Source organism: Macaca thibetana, chromosome 1 (genome assembly GCF_024542745.1).
Source record: "Macaca thibetana thibetana isolate TM-01 chromosome 1, ASM2454274v1, whole genome shotgun sequence".
NCBI classification, from domain to species: domain Eukaryota; kingdom Metazoa; phylum Chordata; class Mammalia; order Primates; family Cercopithecidae; genus Macaca; species Macaca thibetana.
The window spans coordinates 128,592,943-128,602,183 of NC_065578.1; the positions used below are offsets into that span (position 1 = coordinate 128,592,943).

Below are 9,241 nucleotides of genomic sequence, written 5' to 3' on the forward strand. Positions count from 1 at the left end.
ATGTGGGACAGCTCCCAGTGAGTCCCCCCAAAACCTCCAAATCTTGACTGACCCCATTGAATGTCTGAACCCAGACACCTTCCTGAGGTAGGTGCTTCTAGGTGTACAAAGCACAGGGTGTCCCCCTTCCCCCTACACACATGAAGGATGTCTGTGTCCTCTCAGCCCTTTCGCCCTCTTGTTCCCCCCCCAGACTCGCAGCCAGTAATGAGGAGCCATTTTAGCATAAGGGCACATCATCCTGAGAGGCAGTCTCTCAGGATGAGAGCGAGAGCATGACATGTTGGTTTGGTTGTAGATGTCACACTCTGAAGATGGAATGGCGACGTCAGTGAGGAGGCCAGAAACAGGGGTCTCCTTGATCTCACCCAAGAGGCAGCAGCCAGAAGAAGTAGGGCCCCAACTAAAAGTGGGAAAATAGCCGGGCACGGTGACTCACACCTGTAATCCCAGCACATTGAGAGGCCGAGGTGGGCCTGAGGTCAGGAGACCGAGACCAGCCTGGCTAACATAGTGAAACCCTGTCTCTACTAAAAATACAAAAATTAGCTGGGCGTGGTGGCGGGTGCCTGTAATCCCAGTTACTTGGGAGGCTGAGGCAGGAGAATCGCTTGAACCCAGGAGGCGGAGGTTGCAGTGAATCGAGATGGCACCACTGCACTCCAGCCTGGGCGACATAGGGAGACTCTTGTCTCAAACAAAACAAAACAAAACAAAAAACAAAGTGGGAAAGTAGGTAAGAACAAGGCAAGGGTCCTTTGTGAAAAGGGTCTTCCGGGTATCTGCTCCAGGCTGACTCTGGAAGACAACTTTGGGAGAAAGGGCATGCATACACATCCTATCTCCCAGGCCAGGGGTCTATGTGTGTTACCAACCAGCTACCAAGGGGTCTCTTTTCTTTTCCACAATGAACTGTGTGCACTCAGTCTCCTGCCAGACACTAGGGGACGCTGGCAGTGTCGGCAAGTCCCTGCGCTGGGCTCTTGCTCTGCCACTGCATCCACCACACTGTAATCAGATGACTTGTCCTAGCTCTTTCCCCTCCCTGGACTGTGAGTACCTAGAGGGCAGGGACACACCTCGTGTTTGTGGAATGGCTTCCCCATAAGTAGTCACTGAGCATAACTGAGCCATGCGGGGAGAAGACAATCACTGTTGCTGACCCTGCAATGGTCAGGCTTAGCTGGAAAAGGACACCAGATTCCAGAGCCAAGAACAGTACCCCATGCACAATTATTTATTTTGAAACAGTTCAAACCTATAGAAACTTGAAAAGCTGGTTGAATTAACACCTGTATGCCTTTCATCTAGATTTATCAGTCACTAACATTTTGCCCATTTGCTCTCACTCTGTATGTAAATTAATATATGTATACACTGTCTTGTGCCACATAATGATGTTTTGGTCAACAATGGATTGTATATACAATGGTGGTCACATAGATTATGATAATGTATTTTCACTGTACCTTTTCTATGTTTAGATACACAAATATCATATGTTACAATTGCCTACAGTATTCAGTACAGTAATGTGCTATATAGGTTTGTGCCCTAGGAGCAATAGGCTGTACCAGACTGCCCAGGTGTATAATAGGCCACGCCATCTAGGTTTGTAAGTCCACTGTGTGATGTTCACACAACGACATCACCTAACACCATATTTCTCAGAATGTGTCCCGTGGTTAAGTGATGCATGACTGTATATGTACAGTAGTCCCTTGGCAACCTTAGGGGATTGGTTGCAAGACCCTTGCAAATACCAAAATCTGTAGATGCTCATTATCTTTATATAAAATGACAGAATATTTGCATATAGCCTATGCATATCCTCCCATATACTTTAATCTTTTTGTTAATTTTTTTTTAAGTAAAATAGAGCAGCCAGGCATGGTGGCTCATGCCTGTAATCCCAGCACTTTGGGAGGCTGAGGCGGACGGATCACCTGAGGTTGGGAGTTTGAGACCAGCCTGACTAATATGGAAAATCCCTATCCCTACTAAAAATATGAAATTAGCTGGGCATGCCTGTATTCCCAGCTACTGGGATACAGTAGCTCGGATTACAGTTACTTGAGCCTGAGGCAGGAGAATCGCTTCAACCCAGGAGGCGGAGGTTGCAGTGAGCCAAGATCACATCATTGTACTCCAGCCTCCGCAACAAAAGTAAAACTCTGTCTCAAAAATAAATAAATAGGCCGGGCGCGGTGGCTCAGGCCTGTAATCCCAGCACTTTGGGAGGCCGAGGCAGGTGGATCACAATGTCAAGAGATCGAGACCATCCTGGCTAACACCGTGAAACCCTGTCTCTACTAAAAATACAAAAAATTAGCCGGGTGTGGTGGCGGGTGCCTGTAGTCCCAGCTACTCCGGAGGCTGAGACAGGAGAATGGTATGAACCCAGGAGGTGGAGCTTGCATGAGCTGAGATCGCCCCACTGCACTCCAGCCTGGGCGACAGAGCGAGACTCTGTCTCAAAAATAAATAAATAAATAAATAAATAAAATAAATAAATAAAGTAGAGCAGAATCTCACTATGTTGCCCCAGGTCAGTCTCAAACTCTTCAAGTGATTCTCTTGCCTTGGCCTTCCAGAGTGCTGGGATTACAGGCATGAAGCACTGCACCTGGCCCCTACCATTTATTATTTATTTATATATTTTATATATATAAATATATTTTTTTTAAAAAGCCCAGATATGGGGCTGTCGCCCAGGCTGGAGTGCAATGGTGTGACCTTGGTTCACTGCAACTTCCACCTCTTGGGTTTGATTGATTCTCCTGACTCAGCCTCCTGAGTAGCTAGGATTACAGGCACATACCACCATGCCCAGCTATGGGCTGTTCCACTCTTTGTTTTTTTTTTTTTTTTTTGAGACGGAGTCTTGCTCTGTCGCCCAGGCTGGAGTGCAGTGGCCCGATCTCATCTCACTGCAAGCTCCGCCTCCCGGGTCTACGCCATTCTCCTGCCTCAGCCTCCCGAGTAGTTGGGACTACAGGCGCCCGCCACCTCGCCCGGATAGTTTTTTGTATTTTTTTTTTTTTTTTTTTTTTTGAGACGGAGTCTCACGCTGTCACCCAGGCTGGAGTGCAGTGGCCGGATCTCAGCTCACTGCAAGCTCCGCCTCCTGGGTTCACACCATTCTCCTGCCTCAGCCTCCCGAGTAGCTGGGACTACAGGCGTCCGCCACCTCGCCCGGCTAGTTTTTTTGTTTGTTTGTTTGTTTGTTTTTTTTTTTTTTTAGTAGAGACGGGGTTTCACCATGTTAACCAGGATGGTCTCAATCTCCTGACCTCGTGATCCGCCCGTCTCGGCCTCCCAAAGTGCTGGGATTACAGGCTTGAGCCACCGCGCCCGGCCAGTTTTTTGTATTTTTTAGTAGAGACGGGGTTTCACCGTGTTAGCCAGGCTGGTCTCGATCTACTGACCTCGTGATCCGCCCGTTTCGGCCTCCCAAAGTGCTGGGATTACAGGCTTGAGCCACCGCGCCCGGCTGGCTGTTCCACTGTTAATTGGACTCTCCATCTTGATCTTCAAGACCAGCCTGGCCAACATGGGGAAGCCCCGTCTCTACTAAATATAGAAAAATTACCCAGCTGTGGTGGCACATGCCTGTAATTCCAGCTACTCGGGAGGGCGAGGCAGGAGAATCACTTGAACCCGGGAGGTGGAGGTTGCAGTGAGCAGAGATCACACCACTGCACTCCAGCCTGGGCAACAAGAGTGAAACTCCGTCTCAAAAAGAAAAAAAAAAAAGAGCATTTAATGCATTCAGGATATGTCTGTGTGTCCTTTGCAGATACTGCTTTGTAGCTTGTCTTTAGTATTTTAAGTGAACGTGTCTTCTGGGCCAGGACAGTGTTTTTTAACCTCTGCTGTCTACTCAGTTCTCACCGACAGATGGGCGCTGGGTTTAGGTTTGCTCTCTGATCTCCACGCTTCTCTGCGGCACTTCGCCTCCCCCAATGACAGATGCAAAGTCCCATATGTAACAGGATGGGCTGGTGGAGAGCATGCTTCATTCCTTGCTCTTGAATTCCCCCAAGGAAGAAGATCCCAGCCTTGTTCAGACAAAGAGGCGGAAGCAGAACAAAGTTTGCATTCTCCAGCTGAGGAAAAATGAGGTGAAAGAGGAAGACAAGGAGAACAAGGAGGACAAGGAGGATGAGGAAGAGGAGGAGGACCAAGCAGAGGGGCCCCCTTCCTCTTTGCAATCACCTAGGACAGGACGGAGGCAATGCCCGTACTCAAGAATCTGCCAAGTGAGACACAAGGAGCACCTGAGCACTTGGAAAGTAGCTTGAGCTTATCCACCGATGAAACCAAGTTGTCTGGCTGGAGTCTGTCCATGTTTTGCCAATACTTATGTAGCTGCTGCCACAGGAAGCAGAAGTCAGTGGAGGAAAACAAGGCATCCGCCCCTGGAGCAGCGAGGAGCCCAGGCGAGACTGACTCAGCTGTGAGCTTCACTAATGGGTGATGGTCCAGATCTCCAAGGGGCTCCAAGGAAAGCTCTCGGCAGAAGCCGGAAGAGCAGAGAGTGTAATCCTTCCACTTAGAAATAAAGCACATTTTATTTTTGTGAATGTCATGTGTGAGCCTGATGATTCCAGGTTTTCCTCTTTCTATTTTTTTTTTTCCTAGATGTATTCAATTCCTGCACCACTTTACCTCTTTGAACATCCCATTTTCTTGCTCCGTCCTTCCTTCTCCCTTCCCTCCATCCCTCCCTCCCTCTCTCTTCTTTCTCTTTCTCTTTCTTTCCTTCTTTCCTTCTTTTTCTTTCTCTTTCTTTCTTTCCGTCATTCTTTTCTTCCTTCCTTTCTTTTCTTTTCTTTTTTTTTGAGATGGAGTCTTGCTCTGTCGCCCAGGCTGAAGTGCAGTGGCGTGATCTCGGCTCACTGCAAGCTCTGCCTCCCAGGTTCATGCCATTCTCCTGTGTCAGCCTCTCGAGGAGCTGGGACCACAGGCGCCCGCCACCACACTCAGCTAGTTTTTTTTGTATTTTTAGTAGACAGGGGGTTTCACTGCGTTAGCCAGGATGGTCTCGATCTCCTAACTTCGTGATCTGCCCACTTTGGCCTCCCAAAGTGCTGGGATTACAGGCGTTAGCCACTGCACCCGGCCTCTTTCTTTTTTTCTCTTTCTTTCTTTCTTTTCTTTCTTTCTTTCTTTTTTTCTTTCTTTCTCTCTCTCTTTCTTTCTTTCTTTCTCTTTTTGTTTTCTTTTACTTTCCTTCTTTTCTTTTTTTTGACACAGGGTTCCACTCTTGCCCAGGGTGGAGTGCAGTGGGGCCATCATGGCTCATTGCAGCCTCAATCTCCAGGGCTCAAGTGATCCTCCCACTTCAGCCTCCCAAGTAGCTGGGATTACAGGTGTGCGCCACCATGCCCCAAGGTTTTTTTTTTTTTTTTTTTTTTTTTTTTGAGACAGAGTCTTGCTCTTGTCGCCCAGGCTGGAGTGCAATGGCACAATCTCAGCTCACTGCAACCTCCACCTCCCGGGTTCAAATGATTCTCCTGCCTCAGCCTCCCAAGCAGCTGGGATTACAGGCGCCCGCCACTATGCCCAGCTAATTCTTATATTTTAATTTTTATTTTATTTATTTATATTTTTGAGACAGAGTTTTGCTCTTATTGTCCCGGTTAGAGTGCAATGGTGCAGTCTCACAGGTGCCCGCCACCATGCCCAGCTAATTTTTTGTGTTTTTAGTAGAGACGCAGTTTCACTATGTTGGCCAGGCTGGTCTTGAACTCCTGACTTCAGGCAATCCACCTGCCTCAGCTTCCCAAAGTGCTGGGATTACAGGCGTGAGCCACCGTGCCCAGCTGATTTTTGTATTTTTAGTAGAGATGGGGTTTCACCATGTTGGCCAGGCTGGTCTCGAACTTCTGACCTCAGATGATCCACCCGCCTTGGTCTCTCAAAGTGCTGGGATTACAGGTGTGAGCCGTCGCGCCCAGCCCATGCCCAGCTAATTTTTTAATTTTTTTGTAGAGATGGGGTTTCATCATGTTGCCCAGACTGGTCTCAAAATCCTGGGCTCAAGCAATCTTCCCGCCTTGGCCTCTCAAAGTGCTGGGATTACAGGTGTGAGCCACTGCACCCAGCCCATCCCCTTCTTTCCTTTTTTTCTGTTCTTTTTTTTTTTTTTGAAACTGAGTCTCGCTCTGCTGCCCAGGCTAGAGTGCACTGGTGCGATCTCAGCTCACTGCAGCCTCTGCCTCCCGGGTTCAAGCAATTCTCCTGTCTCAGCCTCTGAGTAGCTGGGACTACAGGTGCGCACCGCCATGCGCAGCTAATTTTTATATTTTTAGTGCTGGGATTACAGACGTGAGCCACCGCTCCCAGCCTGCAAGTAGCAGTCTATTGCTCCTTTGAGAATAAAGTGTCTTTATTCTCTAGTTGCTTTAAAATATATTTTCTGGCTGGGCGAGATGGCTCATGCCTATAGTCCCAGCTACTTAGGAGACTGAGGCAGGAAGGAGGGTTGCTTGAGCCCAGGAGGTTGAATCTGGAGTCAGTGCATGACGGCACCACTGCACTCCAGATTCGGCAACAGAGCAGGACTGTGTCTCAAAAACAAACAAACAAGGCTGGGTACAGTGGCTCATGCTTGTAATCCCAGTACTTTGGGAGACTGAGGTGGGTGGATCACGAGGTCAGGAGTTCAAGACCAGCCTGGCCAAGATGGTGAAACCCCATCTCTACTAAAAACACAAAAATTATCCGGGCATGGTGGCAGAAGCCTGTAATCCCAGCTACTTGGGAGGCTGAGGCAGAGAAGTGCTTGAACCTGGGAGGTGGAGGTTGCCATGAGCGGAGATCACGCCACTCACTACACTCCAGCCTGGGCAACAGAGCGAGGCTCCATCTCAAAAAAAAAAAAAAAAAAAATATATATATATATATATATATATATACACACACACACACACACACACACACACACACACACACACAGGCCGGCAGATTCCAACTTTTTGTCCCTTTAGCTCTCCCACTCCTTCAAGGCCCTCAAAAACACAGCTCAGGGCGGAGCGTGGTGGCTCACACCTGTAATCCCAGCACCTGGGGAGGCCCAGGCTGGTGGATCACCTGAGGTCAGGAGTTCGAGATCAGCCTGGCCAACACGGAGAAACCCCGTCTCTACTAAAAATACAAAAATTTGCTGGGCGTGATGGCACGTGCCTGTAATCCCAGCTACTCGGGAGGCTGAGGCAGGAGAATCACTTGAACCTGGGTGTAGGAGGTTGCAGTGAGCTGAGACTGCACCACTGCACTCTAGCCTGGGCGACAAGAGTGAAACTCCATCTCAAAAAAAAAAAAAAAAAGAAAACAAAACAAAACCAAACCACAGCTCAGCCTCTCAGCAACCTTTTCCTAATTGGCCTCCAGATCAAAGACAGCCAGTTTTTTTTTTTTTTTTTTTTGAGACGGAGTCTCTCTCTGTCACCCAGGCTGGAGTGCAGTGGCCAGATCTCAGCTCACTGCAAGCTCCGCCTCCTGGGTTCACTCCATTCTCCTGCCTCAGCCTCCCGAGTAGCTGGGACTACAGGCGCCTGCCACCTCGCCCGGCTAAGTTTTTGTATTTTTAGTAGAGACAGGGTTTCACTGTGTTACCCGGAGACAGCCAGTCTTTAGAGCTTTCTTTCCCCTCTGGGTTCCCAGTCAGTCTTATTCACTCTTTGATGCTTTTCAGATTTTTCATGTATTTTTCCCAGATTTTAAAATATCTAGTGAGAATATTGATCTCAGGCATCTAGTCTACCATTATCAAAGTGGAACCTCCCACTCTTGGCTTATTCATGTTCCACAAAACCGTAGTCCATAACTTCACTGTACAAAAGATAAAACCCCACAGGTGTGAAAATACTTCCTCAAACTTAACATGATTAGTGGTAATGCTAGGTTTAGTCTCAGAGCTCAAGATTAATAACTACCAAATATTACTTGCAGAAAACCCGACTGCAAGAGTTTTTGTTTTACTTTTTTTTTTTTTTTCTGAGACAGAGTCTTGCTCTGTCGCCTCTAGGCTGGAGTGCGTGGCACAATCTCAGCTCACTGCAATCTCTGTCTCCCTGGTACCAGAGATTCTCCTGCCTCAGCCTCCCAAGTAGCTGGGATTACAGGCGCCTGCCACTGTGCTTGGCTACTTTTTGTATTTTTAGTAGAGACAGGGTTTCACCATCTTGTCCAGGCTGGTCTCGAACTCCTGACCTTGTGATCTACCCGCCTCGGCCTCCCAAAGTGCTGGGATTACAGGCGTGAGCCACCATGCCTGGCCTTGTTTCACTTTTTGACCTAAGGTAAGGGGAGGGCAATCTTGCCAAAAGATCAGAGGATGGAGGCAATAATCTTACAATTCATAGTTTCCTCTACCACACCTGGCCCTAAGGGGAAGTGGGAGAAGAGATCTCAGATACCCAATGGTCTAAGGATGGGGAATGGAAGAATGCAATCCTCCCCATTCCCAAGTCATATATTATTGATACCTCCATCATCAGTTATCCCTTAACCTTCTCTCTCTCTCTATATATATATTTTTTCTTTTCTTTTGATACAGGGTCTCACTTTGTCACCAAGGTTGGAGTGCAGTGGCACAATCACAGCTCACTGCAGCCTTGACTTCTTGGGCTCAAGTGATTCTCCTGCCTCGGCCTCCCACATAGCTGGGACTATAGGCCCACACCACCATGCCTGGTTAATTTTTAAATTTTTTGTAGAGACAAGGTCTCCCTATGTTGCCAGGCTAAAACCTTTAATATTAATTTGTTTTTTTGAGACGGAGTTTCACTCTTGTTGCCCAGGCTGTAGTGCAATGGCGTGATCTCGGCCACTTTTTTTTTTTTTTTTTTTTTTTTGAGACGGAGTCTCGCTCTGCCGCCCAGGCTGGAGTGCAGTGGCTGGATCTCAGCTCACTGCAAGCTCCGCCTCCCGGGTTCACGCCATTCTCCTGCCTCAGCCTCCCGAATAGCTGGGATTACAGGCGCCCGCCACCTCGCCCGGCTAGTTTTTTGTATTTTTTAGTAGAGACGGGGTTTCACCGTGTCAGCCAGGATGGTCTCGATCTCCTGACCTCGTGATCCGCCCGTCTCGGCCTCCCAAAGTGCTGGGATTACAGGCTTGAGCCACCGCGCCTGGCCTCGGCCACTTTTAATACTTCTTAACATCTGTAGTAACTGAACCAAACCTCAAATTCTTCTAGATCACAATTCTTGCCCTGGAAAACCAAGAATTT

The 9,241-nt window shown here is 48.2% G+C and overlaps 1 protein-coding gene across 2 annotated transcripts in view; it reads left to right on the forward strand.

Moving 5' to 3' along the window:
• The window catches only part of LAMTOR2 (late endosomal/lysosomal adaptor, MAPK and MTOR activator 2), a 334,290-nt gene that overhangs the window by 300,766 nt on the left and 24,283 nt on the right, over positions 1-9,241 (forward strand). The gene's annotated exons all lie outside the window — the stretch shown is intronic.